We start from the raw sequence: 15,184 nt of genomic DNA, 5'->3' as shown, positions 1-15,184 counted from the left end.
GGGTGAGTAGTGGCTGTTGGTTTTCAGAAGGAAAGCACAAGTTTTCCAGTCTCTTCTGGTACATGTGGCTCTTGGGCTGAGGCATAGTGCTAAGACTGTGTGTTGGGACACGGTGTGTGCCCACAATGGATTCATCTGCCACTCTATTGCATCCTTTCACGTGGTTTGAAGGGGAAAAAGTGAAGAATTTACTGCACTTTTGTGGCTTTGGTCTGTCAGTGTTACTATCAGGAGGTTGAAAATTCTCCCTTGTTTGGCTACCAGCTTTGCCCAAGTAAACACTGTTCTAACACAGCCATCCTGGCTGCAGCGTCCTGGGAGGATGCAGAGGAACATGCAGGAGGAGCTGATGCTCCCCAGACCCATCCACATCCACCCACAGCATCTCTAAGAGCAGAAGATTCCCAGCACCAGGAAACCAGGAGGAAGCAATCAGCAGTGGCACCAGCACAAGGGATGCTTGTTCACCCGTAGGTGTGGCGTGATCAGAGCACTGCCACTGCTCTTCTGGGACCATCTTCTCGTGTTGTGTGGAGCAGTGGGCAGTATCTCCAGTGCTTTGAAGTGTTTGAAGGGCAGTATTTTCAGTGCTTTGGCATCCTCAAGGTCTCCCACTGGTACACTCATCTGGCTCGGGGTGAAGGGTGGGGACTCCTGGTCACACCCCGAGGGGTGCTGCACATCTCAGCGTTATTTGCAAAACATGCCGAGATGGCTTGGCCCAGGGAGAGCAAATACCTTCACATCCATGTTCACAGCCAAAATTATTGGCTCAGCTTTGAATTATAGTCCAAATGTTTTGAACCCTGGGATAATGCTGCTCACCAAACCCGGTACCTGAAAGGCCTCTTTTATGTGACTATTACTTTGGTGACCAAAGTGCCAGGGTTTTACAAGAGCTGCTTATCCTTTGATAAAACAAAGTCAGTGAATTTATGCTGACAGCTTCAGATGCTGTGGAAACCTGAGCAACCTTTCACCAGCATATGTTTCTTGCTGGATCCTTCCTTAAGAACAAACCACAGAAGCATCTTTAGTAATTTAATGAGCAATAAAGGAGACTATAAAAAAACAAGGATAATTAAATGCAATGATAGATTTTAGCACCCTAAATGGTTACCAGAAGTGCTTAATCAAAACTAAGGTTTCTGCTAGGCAGAATGAATGGCTCTTTGTTGCCCCATAGTAGAAAACATTTAAAAATAAAATGCAGGGAAAGATTTGAGATACATTGGAATAACACAATCATTAAAAATCATCACAGCCTGCCTCCTAATGCCCCTCTTATGCTTGAATAAAACAAATAAAACAAAACAAAATTAGGGAGCTATTTTGTATATTGCTTTGATCTTTGCTTCACCTTTTGAAAATATTTATGAAGAGTGCTTTAAGAATTTGGCTTCTAATTTCTTGACTGGGAAGAAGAACAAATAGATTGACACTGCTAGAGATTAGTCAGGGATGTGATTTTTTTTTTCCTTCAGCCTCCTGATGTGGGAGGTATATCCCAGAGCACGAAACATTGGCTACCCAAGCAGAATGAAGGGTGATGTGTGTGTGAGTGCTGTCAGGGTGGAGGGTCCACATACTCCAGCCTTGCTGCTGCTCTCATTTCAGCAGGAATGGGAAACTAAGGAAGGCACCAGAATTGCCACAAATTCTTTCTTAATACAATAGACTTTTGGAAAATCTGTGGATTAAATAAACATTTTCATGCAATAGCATGATGCTAATTGTTTACACTAAGCCGCATTTGCTCCTGTAATTTGCCTTAATTGGAAAATTCTTTAGCTTGTAATTATCATAGAGTAATAAAGAAATGAGGAAATACGGAGAACGTTAAGGCAATCCTGTGCAGATGATGCTCAGGGTGACCTAATCATTAAACTCAGGCACTCATTCCTTGGGTGTGTACAAAAGTGCATGAAATGATGTGGAAGAATGATGTGAGTTGTAATTCTGACGGTTCATGGCCTGATCCTGCCCTTCCTCCTGCCTGAGCCCTTCCTGTGACCAGGAGGGAAGGGATGGGGAAAGCTGCAGATGGAGCCAGACCCTGGGTCTCTGCTGGTGGTACCTGAGTAAGTGCAGTGTTTTCCATGGAAACATCTTGTTTGTGAGAGAGTCAAGAGGGATCTTTGCCCTGGATTCAGGTGAATGGACTGTCCCCTGTCCAGAGCTGCCACTTGTTTGTGCTGGAAATTTGTAATGCCCAGTGAAAAACCTTGGCAAATCACCAGGGCAGAGCTTAGGTGCTAAAGGAGCAAGGACAGCCCTTCCTGCAGGACTGATGCTCTCAGCGCTGTCCCTGGTCTGAGGTGTGTGCTGACTGTGCTCCTTCACTAAACACCAGCTCCTTGTTGTCTTGGGGTTTAGTGCACAAACCCCTCTAGCAGCAAGGAAGCTGGAAACATCTTCTGTGTATGCCACAGGTGAGGTGCTTGGGCTCATTTCTCCTGGTTATGCCTTCACAGCTCACCCAGGATAATTCTTCTAGAGGTACTTTCCCAAGGATGCAGGTTTTTCCCAGTAGATTCAGGATAAGCTGGGATATGGCCAGAAACTTTCTTGGAGTAAGCTGGTGTAGTGCTTTTGGAGATAACAGTGGAGCCTGTTAAATTAGGAGATACACAGGGAAAAATAATTTTTCCTATATGATAAAATGCAGAGCCTCAGAAGGGGCAGGTGTCCGTGGGAGAGGTAACTTCTCCACAGGGAATGCCGCTGAGCAGTCGCGGGCATGGGGGGCCAATGCAGGGTATGCAGGGTATGGCCTCACCGCCCCATGGATGAGGCTGCCCTGCCACAGAATTACCTGGGCTCTCACCCTCAGAATTCTGCCACACAGCATGCTCTCATCGTGCAAATCTCGTCTCAGTATCCCAGTGGAGCAGAATCCCTGGCTGTAGGACCTTGTCCTGCCCCAGAGCTGTGATCCTGCAGCGAGCGCATCTCTGCATCCCGGTGCGAGGTGCGGGGGAGCTCAGCAGCCCTGCCTGGGAGCTGCTTTCTGGGGAGGAGCTTGGCAGGGTGGGGAGCCCGGCGGTGCCAGGAAGGGCTGTCTGTCCCAGGGGCTGGAATTGATGCCGGCTGGGCAGAGCAGCCGGAGGTGGAGGGTGGAGGCAAAGCTCCGCTCCCGGAGCTGTCGCTGTGCCGCAGCGTTTTCAGCAGCGATTCGCACCGAGCCGGGCGGAGCGCGGAGATGCTGAGCTGTGCCCCCAGCCCCCGGCAGCCCCTCGGTGCCAGAGGCAGCCTGGCCCTTTTTGCTCGTATTATTCTCACCATCTCCCTGACAGGCGTAGTGATATATCAAGCTACCTCAAGCTGGGACTGTTTGAATGAGGAGAGATTTTTAAAAAATAATAATAAATTAAGAATGAGATTTAAAGTGTCTCACCAGAGCTTGGTGCTGCGGGTTGCTGCATCAGGAGGGTGCAGGGATAGAGGAGCCAGAATTGCAGCCGGGGAGATGGAGGCTGCCCTCAGGAGCAGGCAGAGCTGAGCTGCATCACTGTGAGCACATCCTCATTTAATCCATGCTGTCCGACAGGGCAGAGTGTGTTTGTGATCAGATGGGGCTCTCCTACTCTTGCATTTAAAAAGTTTTTTTTCACTTTGACTCAGCAACTATTCTGATGGGAAGAACATCACCCTTTAAGGTCTGAGATCTAGCTAAATGTTTTCAGCGTAAAAACTCCAGGCAATATCTTCATATGCTGCTGCAGTGATATTTCCTGGTCTCATACGCCCGGAAGAGTTGTGTCCTGGATCACTATCACTGCTCAGAATCCAGCCATGTTTTAATGAGGGGAGGAGAGGGGGAAACAGAGAGTGGGAGGGAGAAAAATCATTTTTTTAAAATTAGGTTTATTTGTTCTTAGTTTTACTTATGGGTATTCACAAAATATTTTCTTAAGAGCATCTCTCCTTGATGCTCTGTAAAGATTGACAGTCTGCAGCATCATAAAGAAAACGTATCTGAAACACTTGCTCAGAGGAGTCTCAGAGTCACCAGGCTGTCCAAAATTGGTAATGCAGGCAGGCTGCTGCTAAAGAGGCTTTTGCAGCTCCATCAGATGTATTAATTTTGAAGGGTGTTTCTTTGAACATTAAGCTTTTCTCATGCTACATGCTGTTGGCACTCTTTTGTCTTACAAACCTTTTAAAATCTATCCCAGGACACTTCAAGTTCAGGCTTTCTCCTTTTTTGGGGAGGGTTTTAAATTTTTTTTGGACACTGCCTGTTTCTGCCTTAACTCAATAAACAAAGAGTGGATGAAGGACTGAGTGAAAATTTCAAGCTCCTTGCAGGATAGTTTGGGAAAAGATGACACAGAAAGGGGAAAAACAAAAGCACCTGTGGTGAAAAATATGCATATTTTACATCACCATTTTGTATGGTAAAAGTGGCTGTTTTATGTGTATTTTCAAGATGTAGAGGGACCAAAATTATTCAAATATTTTGGCAACTCCTGCACTTCTTTTTCCCCACTTTTTTTAATCATAAAGCACTTGCTTAGCAGCTGGGTAGAACAGTAATTAAAAAGTAGGGAGTTTGCCAGTGGTCATAAAAAATTTCCATGGTTACTGAGGTGGTGTAGCTAAAGAACACAAAATATGTTCAAAAATTAAGTTTCTTTGAAATGAAAGCAGAGGTATGTTGAGTGTTTAAGTTTATTGTTTTAGGAAGATTTAGGGACTTGATCTGGTGCAAGCAGAACCAGTGGCCGTGCAGCCCAGGCATCACACCTGCTGATGGCCAGGGGAGAGCCTGCTCCTGGCTCAAACTCTGTTGGAGTAGGTTCCCCAGAGAAGTGTGGCTGCTCCATCTCTGGAAGGGCTCAAAGACAAGTTGGGTGAGGCTTGGAGCAGCCGGGTCCAGTGGAAAGTGTTCCTGCCCATGGCAGAGAGTGGGAACTGGATGATCCTTAAAGCTGCTTCCAACCCATTCTGTGCTTCTACGATATTGACAATCTTTGAGGTTTGTTGGGGTTACCATAAAGTTCTGGGCCATGTATTAGAATCTCCACTTTTGGGGTCAAAAATGTGATCTGGAGAAACAAAAAGTTCTTTTTAAAGAACTACATGCATTCTTCAGAAGGAGCTGTGTGATTTCCAGGCTCAGCTCATGAATCAGGAGCCCTGAACCCCCCATCCTCCCTGGTGTCTCATGCACACCAGGCAGTGGTGGACTCTGCTTCCATGGGTTGTTCTCCTAGAGGGAAAATCTCAGCCTCCAGTGTGGCAATTCATGTCTGAGTGGAGCTGGAGGAGCTGACGTGGAAAGGCTGCCTGCTCAGTGTCTGCTCTACAAATAGTGCTATTAAATCTGACTTTTAAAAGCACTGGAAAATCTTGGGAGATGGGAGAGGCAGCCAAGAAGTGCTTATGGCTGGGGTGTGTCTGCCTAGCCAGGTGAAACGCTGGTCCCTCTGCTGCTCAGCTGCTCCAAGGCTGCTGTGAAGCCTGGAGAAATCACAACCCCCAGTGCTGTGACAGGACTTCTCCTGCCTGTCTGCCCTGTGTGCAGGTTCAGAAGCTGCTGTATCCACACTAATCAGCAACACCTTGGTTTGATATACACTAGAACAGGTTTGCCATGCTTTAGGCATGAAGTGCTGTGTGAAGAATGTATTAATGTTCTTGAGCAAAGTCTGTTTGGGCAGGAAAATGCCAACTAAGTGTGACTGAATCTGTGTGAGAAGGAAGCAATTCCTTCTTTCCGTGTCAGCAGAGCTGTCCCAAGGCCAACGTGATGACGACCATTGAAGGAATTACAGCCAATCTAAAATATTGAAGTTCACTAATTAGAAACATTTTTACATTTCCCTGATGGTGAAGGAGCAAGCAGCATTTTCCACTCCATTCTTCACAGGCCCTGCATTCCCTTGAAGGGATTGGGAGGGTTCATGGACTGTACATGGTAACAGAGGGGGAATGCAGAGAACTTCAGATGTAAGAAAGGTGTGTGATTGAGTTATTAATTTAGGTAAATATAAAAACATCAGTATTGCACAAATGTCATATTTTAGCCAGAGACAAGCCCTGGCTGTTTGGAGTTGGCAGTTTTATCTCCAGCTACTTTACACCTTGATTTTCTTAGACTTGTGTTCTGATGTTTAGAGCTGCAGGATCAAGAACTCTGCTGCTTCTCTAGCAAATGCCCCTGTACGAGTTGGCAAAAGATATTAGAGAGAGAGATAGACTCATTCATCTTCATGCCTAAAACAGGAAAATCTGTGAGTTTTGTCTAAGGAAGACGCTTGTAGACAGAGTGATTGTTAATGTAGCACTTTCTGAGGGTAAACAGTTTCTTGATGTTCACCCGGAATTCTCATTTATCTCGCTGTTTTGTTTCTCTCGCCCCCCTGGGGAGCATACACGGGTTTCGGCGTTGATCTTCTCTGAGCTGAGCTCCTGAGAGGCGTTGAAGGCTGCAAAGAGCCCTGGGGTGAGCGTGGGCTGTGGGTGCTGGAGCAGCCCTGTCCCACCGGGCAGAGGTGCTGGGCTGGTGTGTCCACGGGCAGATGGAGCTGGAGAGGGGAGAGCTGCATCCCCAGGGAGCCCTGGGCTGGGGCCAGAGCCTGGCACTGCCTTCACCAGCCCATGCTGGGGGTCACGGTGCCACCTGTGGGGACAAGGCTTCTCAGAGGGACAGCTTAGGGTTGGGGTTGGGGTTGGGGTTGGGGTTGGGTTAGGGACAGCTCAGCAGGGCTGTGCCAAGGGCAGCACGGTGAAGAGCAGTGCTGCTGGTACCTGCTGCTCTCCTGGGAATCAGGCACGTTTGGGAAGCACGGGCACAGCCTGTGGTGGCTTTGGTTGCCCGTGTTGTCAGCCCCGGTGCCATCCTCGGTGCAGCTCAGAGGGAAGGGATGAGCCTGGGCTGGTCCCAGCCCTGTTGCCAGCTCCTGCCTGGGAGGTGGCTGTTTCTGTGTTTGTAGGGTCTCATAAACTGGGGCCAAAGCCGTTTCTTTCCATTCCTGTGCTGCTTCCTGAGGCCTCTTTCTCCAGCATTCAGTTCCTCTTGCCCCCATCCTTCCCTGCTCTCTGGCAACAGTGTGGCTTTTTGATGGCAAAAGGAGTCCCCAGATAACTGTTTTGTATACACAAACCATGTGGCTTTAATGGAATTACCTCAGTCCTGGTAGTAAATAATTTATAGGAGACAGTAAATAAAATATGTTTCTGTGTTCTTAAAAAAAAAATATAGATAGATAGATATTTATATAGATATAGATATAGATACATATAAAAGAGTTGTTGAACTGCAATGCCTGCTGGGGGTGGAATTTACCCAGAATTTGCCCCACCACAGAGGTCCTGGCCAGGAATGGGACCTGCTGGGCAAAGCATCCAGAATTGCTGTGGGAAGGGGAGGTTCAGAAAAGCTGTGGTCTGGGCAGGGGGCTGGGGAGCTGCCTGCTGATTGCCTATGGTGCATCCGATGTCTGTCTGTCTGTCCATCCAGTGGGGCATTTCGAGGTAGCCTCCCGGTAGCCTTGACCGTGAAACCCGAGCCTCACCGCTTGACCTGAATTTCCGAGGCGCCCGCGCAGCCCGGCCGTGTCAGCGAGCCCCGATTGAAAGCCGAGCTCTGTCACTAATGGCATTAACGGGAGCTGCGGCCGGGCTGCCCGCAGCGCCGGCAGGGGAGGCTCGGAGCGCACCGCGGGATGCCTGGAGGGCCGGGAGGGACGGTCAGAAGGGGACGGATGGAGGGGTGCCCGAAGGGCTGCACCGGGGTGATGTGGGACCCTGGGATTGGGAAGGAAATGAGCCCGGAACGGCGGGAGGGAGGAGAGTCTGAAGGGATGCACAAGGGGAGTGAGGATGAGGGATGCCTGGGTGTGGAGATGAAGGGTTCCCAGATGGATGGAGGGGTGCCCAGAGGGATGTGAGAGGATGAAGGGTACCCGGAGCGCGGAGGGGCGCCTGGAGGGGCGCACCGAGAGGGATGGGGGGCGCCTGGAGGGGCGCACCGAGAGGGATGAGGGGCGCCTGGAGGGGCGCACCAGGAGGGATGAGGGGCGCCTGGAGGGGGGCACCGAGAGGGATGAGGGGCGCCTGGAGGGGCGCACAGAGAGGGATGAGGGGCGCCTGGAGGGGCGCACCAAGGGGCATGAGGGGCACCTGGAGGGGCGCACCAGGAGGGATGGGGGGCGCCTGGAGGGGCGCACAGAGAGGGATGAGGGGCGCCTGGAGGGGCGCACCAGGAGGGATGGGGGGCGCCTGGAGGGGCGCACCAGGAGGGATGAGGGGCACCTGGAGGGGCGCACCAGGAGGGATGGGGGGCACCTGGAGGGGCGCACCAGGAGGGATGAGGGGCACCTGGAGGGGAGCCCCGCAGGGATGCGGGATGCTGTGGCGGGGATGGAGGGAACCAGGAGCGATGAACGGAGGATCCAGAGCGCACGGAGCGGGGTGCAGGGCCAGCTGCCGTGCCTCCCTCCCCGCACTGCGGTTCCGCCCGGCCCAGCCCGGCCCCGCCGGGGCAGCCGCGGCCGCTCCCCGCTGGCGTGGGCGAGTTCGGGCCGGGCAAGGCGGTGGCGGAGATTTACGATGCGGGAGGACAGAGCGTGAAAGCAGTATATCATCATCAGGTTGGGCTGAAAGAAAGAAAACATATCTTCAACAAAAAGAGGGGCTTCGCAATTCAGCTGCGTTGTTAGGACAACGCAAACTATCCTTGAAATGATTAGTTCCACTTCAAAGGCATTTACATTCAACAGGGGCAGACGTAGCCTCTTTTTATGTCGCCAGAGGAGGAGGAAAAAATAATAATAATAATATTAAAAAAAGCAAGGAGGAGGTGGGAGGCTTTGTGCTAAGAAGAGTCATATGTTTGTGTATTCTATTTATTTTTCCTCATTCAGGGGACACTTGTGTAAGGCAAACACAGCGCTGGCAGCCGCGGGCTCTGGGCTACTGGCCAGGGAGGTGGGCGAGGGGTGGCCAAGCAGGCAGCTCGGGGTTGCACTTGGACTCCCCCACCCCTTCCAGAGGAGAAGTGAAAAGACAACATGAAAAAAAAAAGAGAGAGAGAGAGAGAAAAAAAAAAAAAAAGAAAGAAAAAAATTTCCCTGACCTCAAGAGCTTTCTTTCCTGGGACATCTATTATTAACTTGAGGAAGCGTGACGTATGTTCGGTCGGATCACAAAGACTCAGGGTATCCTGACAGAGTTTGGGAAAGATTTGAAGACTGAGATGTCTCCACTCTGCTCGGGAGCTGGCTCCTGTGTGATGGCCTGGGCTGGGAAGAAGTTTTTGCATCTGAAATCGTGTATCTAAACTGCTTCCCAGAGGCCTCTGCATGGGAAAGTCCATTTGATGTGTTCCAGGTTATCCTGAATGGATAAAGAATGTGAAAGAGGAGAAGGGTTCAGCATCAGCCCAGAGGCAACATTTACCATACCCCTACTGGTTTCTCAAATCCAACCCATCTCCCCTTTCCCTGATCAATTCTTCCATTCAAATGAACCGAGATCTCTCCTATTTCGAAGCACATCACGTATTATAATTCCCAAATTACACACTGATAGTGCTCCAATCATGCTCAGTGTTGGAAGTCAAAAAGCAGGCATCAAAAAAGTTAAATTCAAACTACAGAGCCTACTTGGAGAGTTACCTATGCTCATGGAAGGATTTCCCATCACCTGAAACGTGTTGCCCGGACACACGAACGTGTGTAGTGACAGACAGGAGGCTTGGCTCTCTCCCTCTTCCTCTTCCTGGTTCTGCCTGATGTTTTGCAGCTCATCCTTGGGTTAGACCTCATCATTCTGTTGGAGAAGTAACTTGAAATTGTAAAAGATCCTGGGCAACAGTTTTTTTAAATATTTTGTCTCCCACAGCTGTCTCAACGCATATGAACTGAATTAGCCTCAATACTGTGCTGATCAAAAAATCTTTCTTTCAAGTCACTTTTGTGGTGAGGTTAACACTTTGCACATTTGAAACCTAACAACTATATTAGGGGTTTTTATAACAAAACAAAACATTTTTTGAGGTGTTGTGAACATTTTAATGCCTGCACCCATAAATTCTCTGCTCTACCCCTATTGGGAAACTAGAGATGATGTTGGCCCCAGCTTTAGGAAAAAAAATAACAATATGCAAATTAGTGTTTGAAAATTAAATCCTTATTCCCATCAAACTGTGTCTGAAGTCAAGGTTTAATTCATCCATGATCCTTGTTTTAGGCTATGAACATGTGTGTGAGTTGTTTCTGATCATTCCCAGTAATTTTCTTCCTTTTTTTCCATCTTTCCCCATTCTCTCTTATTTTTCATCAATCTTCTCCCCATGGGGAGGCTCAAACAAGGAGAGTTGGAGATGTCAGCATTCACTTCCAGTTCCTTTCAGCAGGTTTGGTTCATTTCAGGTATTTTGTTTGCTCTGGAGAGCTGTGGACCAAGGAAGACCAGTCCAGTTCTGGACCATGTTTGGATCATGTGAGTTGAAGAATCGTGTGCTGCAGCAACCAGAGCACAGAGATTAGAAATAAACCTTTCTGTGATGTCAGCTCTCTTGGTGGTTTTGGTAACCAGCAGAAATGGCTTTAGAGAGAAAGGTGGTAATATTTTTTATTTTAGTGGGTGAATACCATAGGGCTGGTACTCTGGAAAAATAAAGATATAAAACTACAAATATCCTAATAAAAATAATATAGTCCTGAAAATTAACAAAAAAGAGTTAGTCTTGAAAAGAATATTGGGTTGGGGAGGGAGATGGGAGAAGTGCTGGCTGCTGTGCTGTGTGAGGGGCACTGGAGCTCGAAGGTGAAGCTGCCAGAGCTGCCAGCCTGAGACATGTTAGCCACCAGTGTTAGTTTGCATTCCTGAAGATAAAGATACTTTTTCAGTCAGAAAAATGCATTTTTATTGAATTCCCTGCAAGTTCATACTCTTAAAATGTGTTTTCCATTTCTGACTTTCTTGTTTTATGAAACACTGGAAACATGAGAGCTTTTCAAATATCCTTGAGAGCGATGGGAGGTTTACATTTATTCTTTCGTTTACTCTGTCGTTTATGGAGGCTTTATCAGGAAACAAAAGCTGATGTGTGTTTTAGCTCTACAGCATCTTCTAGTGTGGACATTTCTGGTCCCCTGAGTGTTGGTGGGTGCTTGTAAAGGAGAGGAGCGAGGCTGGGTGAGCCATCAGCATCTTTATGTTCCAGAACAGTGGTTAGAGAGGCAGCTTGCTTGCCTCAGCTGATCCGTGCCTGTCCCTAACCCGGCATTAACTAGGACCAGCTTTAGGTTTTGCCAGCAGATGCTGGTGACTGTGGCATCATCCAAGGTTCATTTTTTGGAATGGGAATGAGGAATATGGCTGTTGGTGAGAAACTCACCCAGTTACTCCAAATCCATTTCCAGATCTGCTGATCACAGTAGCAATGCAAAACCTGGGCAAACAGGAAAATCCTCTTGGGTATGGGCGTCCAAGCCCAAGCTCAGGGCTCTGCCCTGGCATCCTTGCACAGGGCGAGCAGAGTGAGAGGAGCAGCGAGAGGGAGCGGGCCAGGTGAGGAACGCCCTCCCCCACTGGGTCTCTTCCCCCCTTGTTATCCCCTTGTCGTTCCCTTTCTCTGATTTTTGTGTGTGCGTGCGTGTCTCCCTCCCCTCCTTGTCCTTGCAGCTCCTCTCCCATTCTTGTCTCGCTCCACCCTCCGTTTCTCTTGTCTGGCTGCCCCCCACCTCTTTTGTGCTGCTCGGCTGCTCGGCATCGCTTTTGTGTGCTGATAGCAGCGGCTCAAAGGATCCCAGCGCGGCTGCCGTCACCCCCCGGGTTTAATTCGTCTGCTCGGGCCCAGCTCGGTGCTCGGTGCTCGGTGCCGGCCCCGCAGCTCCGGGCGCGTTCCCGGGTCCCCGCTCCGGTCACATCCCCGCGGTCACGGCACCGATCCCCCGGTTAGCTCGGGGAGGACATGGTTAACGTGGGCAGGGGGTGCTGAGGCAAACTGGAGCTGCAGGAGGATCTTCCAGGCTGGTTTGGGCCACGCCGAGCTGCTTTCCCTGGCACCCGCTGGGCAAGAGCCAGGGAAAGGGATTTGCCCCTCCATGGGATGTAGGGGCCCCTTGTGTTTCCATCCCCACCAGAAATGCTTCTTGTTTTGTGTCACCTTCAACTTAAAACAGTCAGGAAAGAAGTTTGTGTGTGAACTTTTCCTTCGGACGTTGGGAATTTGCTGTCGCATGGCAGGGTTGGTGGCTCAGAGCAGGCTCTGGGAATTCACCTTTCCCGTGTCCGAGCAGATCCCTGCGCTGTGCGGGGCTGCACCACGGGCTCCGTGCTGCAGGAGCATTCCTGCCCGGCGGAGAACTGGGAGGGCTGGAGCAGCAGGTGACACCGGTGGCTCGTCCCCTCCTCACCTTCGCCCCTCGCCCTCCCAGCGCTCCCTGGCAGCGGCTTGGCCGGGCGCTGAATCCCACCAGCTGCAATTCCCACAGCAGCCGTAGTTGCCCCTTTTCCCCCACAGTGACAGCTTGCCACATGGTTTATTGCTCCTGTCCCTCCTGGGAAGGCTCTGATTGCTCTCGGGAGCCGCCACGCTCGGCCGAGCGCGTCCCAGCGCCGCCGGAGCCGGACCGGGGCGTGCGGCTCGGCTCTCACCGCCGGGCCGTGTTTGCTGCGACTCCGTGTCACATCTGTTTTTCTAAGAGCCGCATTCCCTGCCCTGGCTTTGTCCCGGGGAGCTCCAGGCTGTGGCCGTGTCAGGCCGGCAGGAACCTGCCCCGTCCTCCCAGCCCGGCAATGCCAGGATGCCGTGCGGGGATGCTGCTGTCACCGGGGGATGCTGAGACCTTTAGTACCGGAAAGCAGCGAGGGGTGGTGGAACCCGCCTCTGGTAAATGCAAAAGAGTGGCAGAAAATGCTAAGGAGGCTGAAAAAAAAGAGGAGATTTTTATCAGATTTTTTTCTTCTAAAGAACTAAACTATTTTCCTCTGAAACAGTGTAGTAAGTCGTCCATGCACTGCAGCTACACTTAGATTTAAAGGTGGAAACAGTAGGATTGAGTGAATGCATTTTCCCTAAACTCCTCCTTTTCTTGACTTGTTTGAAATATTTTTCCCTGACACTGTTTTTGTTCCTCTGAAGAGAACAGGTTAAAAAAATAGCAGAGCTAGAGGGAATGTATGCTAATGGGATGTTAAATGAAGTATTTATATTACACACTGATAGGTTTCATTTGTACACCTGAGGTAAGCAATCCCATAGTATGAATAAAAATATGTATACTTATACATAGACTGAGATATAGGTGGTTTCAGAGCTTGTGGGTGTGCAGATACGTGTTTGTGTGTGGTAGGTGGGGAGAGAAACAGAAATCCACCTGTGCTACTGTGGTTTTAGTTTGCAGAGTGGTGGGCTGGAGTGAGCAGGTCTCTGATACATGCCATGGGTTGCTCTTTATTTAAAAAATAAATCTTCCTCCAAACCCACCATAGGTTGAGATAAAACAAGGCAGATTCTAATGAACACCAAGAGGTTTGAGCCCCCCGAGGAGGAGCTGTATGCAGGTTTCCCCAGCATGCTGACCTTTTGTGTGAGTGCCTCAGCCTGCCACAGAGCCAGCCTGCGTGACCTTCTGGAGTGTGCAGGAGCTGCAGTGTCCTGGAGAGAAATCCTGTCCCTGCCGGATCTGCTGCAGCATCCCCATGCCAGCCAGAGCCAGCAGCAGCAGCACTCAGTTTTCTGGAGATCACACACCATCACCACTGTCAGAAAGGAATACAAAAGCCTGTTTTTATTAATCTAGTACAGCCTTCTCCGTATTAAAAAATAGTTGTGCTATTAATAATGAATTTGTCACATTTCTCTGTCAGTTCCAATTTGTGTTACTTCCCAGCTGGCAGCAGCTTTGTCAGCAGTGCAGTGGGAGCTGGCAGAGCTCTTTCCTTGGCTTCTCCTCTCTGCCCTGTGTGCAGCTCCCAGCACACCTGGGTGTTGCTTTCCAGTGGCTCTATCCCTCCCACTTTCCAGAAAAGTGCCCTGGTTCTTAGTGCCATAAGGAAGGGGAAGCTGGCTTAGCTGGCAACTGTGCCTGAGAGGTGTTTTCCATTCCTTGGAATGCTAAAAAGAATTAGAATGGTGAATACACAGTTTTTTTAATGAAATTACCTAGTCAGATTTTTTTCACTCTGAGAAGTAGTTGAGCATGGGTAACTGGTAAGGCAGCAACTTAAACATTCCCAAATAAATCTGCTCTTCCTGCACCGAGACTGGATTTGACTTTGAAGTAACAGAGCACAGGGGACTGCATCAAATACCTGCTATGGCCCATGAGCATCTCCTGGCAGCAGCCGCTCTGGCAGTGGGATGGTGGGCTGCAGCCTGTGCTGAATGCTCCCATGATGTTCCCTTCATGGAGCAGTGTGATGGGCTGATGTGCTGGGGGACACTGCCCAGAGTCCCGGGGGCACAGAGAGCCCAGAGTGTGGCTGCTGCTGCCTCCCTGTTTCTGCACTGCTGTAGGAAATGGCATCCACCTCTGCCTTTGTCACTTCCAATGAACAATCCACTGAGTCTGCAGTTGTCTCTTTGCTATCTCTTGCCATGGGATTTTGCAGCCTGGTTTCAGAAGCAGACGAGGCTCTCACCTCTCAGTTGCTGATCTGTCCCTGTTCTGCTGCTTTGCTAACTCTGAACCCATAAATTAGAGGCATTGCACTTCAGTAGCTGAGCCCAGAACTAAGTAGTCTTGCCCTTGAAATCAAAACTCACACCGTGCAATATTGTGGGAATGGAATAAAAACATGAAACATTAAAAAAATTATATATAGATATATATGTAAATGTGGTGGTTGAGCTTTCTTTTGAATTGAATTGAATATTAGCATTCTGGGCTTGATTTTCCTGCAAAAAATTATACAGGAATTTTCTCTGACTGTGATGTGAGTGAGCCTTATGAATCCGTGTGTTCAGCCTAATAAATTAATGACATTCTGTTTTTATAAACAGGTATTTTTCAAGAGTTTGGACTGAAGCAATAGGAAATTCTTCTTAACCTATTACAGTTACCTTTCTAATTAGTGTATGATTGTTGTTTTATAGAGAATGCCAGCTAACTATTTTGAGCTTTTTCCCCAAGAATGACTCCTGGGAACCCACAAAAGCTTATTCAAAATGTGTAGGACTAAATAGGGGAAGAGTTTGTCCCCAAAGTACCAATTTTCTGAA

General features: G+C 49.2%; 1 long non-coding RNA gene across 3 annotated transcripts in view; it reads left to right on the top strand.

The window, feature by feature from the left end:
* LOC117002907 overlaps nucleotides 1-15,184 on the top strand; it is a 77,836-nt gene that overhangs the window by 40,694 nt on the left and 21,958 nt on the right. Inside the window, exon 1 of one of the 3 annotated variants that reach the window (XR_004419433.2) lies at nucleotides 10,893-11,526. The exons of the other annotated variants lie outside the window; for them this stretch is intronic. This is a non-coding gene — a long non-coding RNA (uncharacterized LOC117002907). Of the gene's footprint in view, nucleotides 1-10,892; nucleotides 11,527-15,184 lie in introns of those variants that run through there. 3 annotated transcript variants of the gene reach the window in all.

The sequence above is a fragment of the Catharus ustulatus genome, chromosome 14, assembly GCF_009819885.2.
Source record: "Catharus ustulatus isolate bCatUst1 chromosome 14, bCatUst1.pri.v2, whole genome shotgun sequence".
In the NCBI taxonomy this organism is placed as follows: Eukaryota; Metazoa; Chordata; class Aves; order Passeriformes; family Turdidae; genus Catharus; species Catharus ustulatus.
Note: the sequence above shows the minus strand (reverse complement) of the source record. Positions and strands in the feature narration are given on the sequence as shown.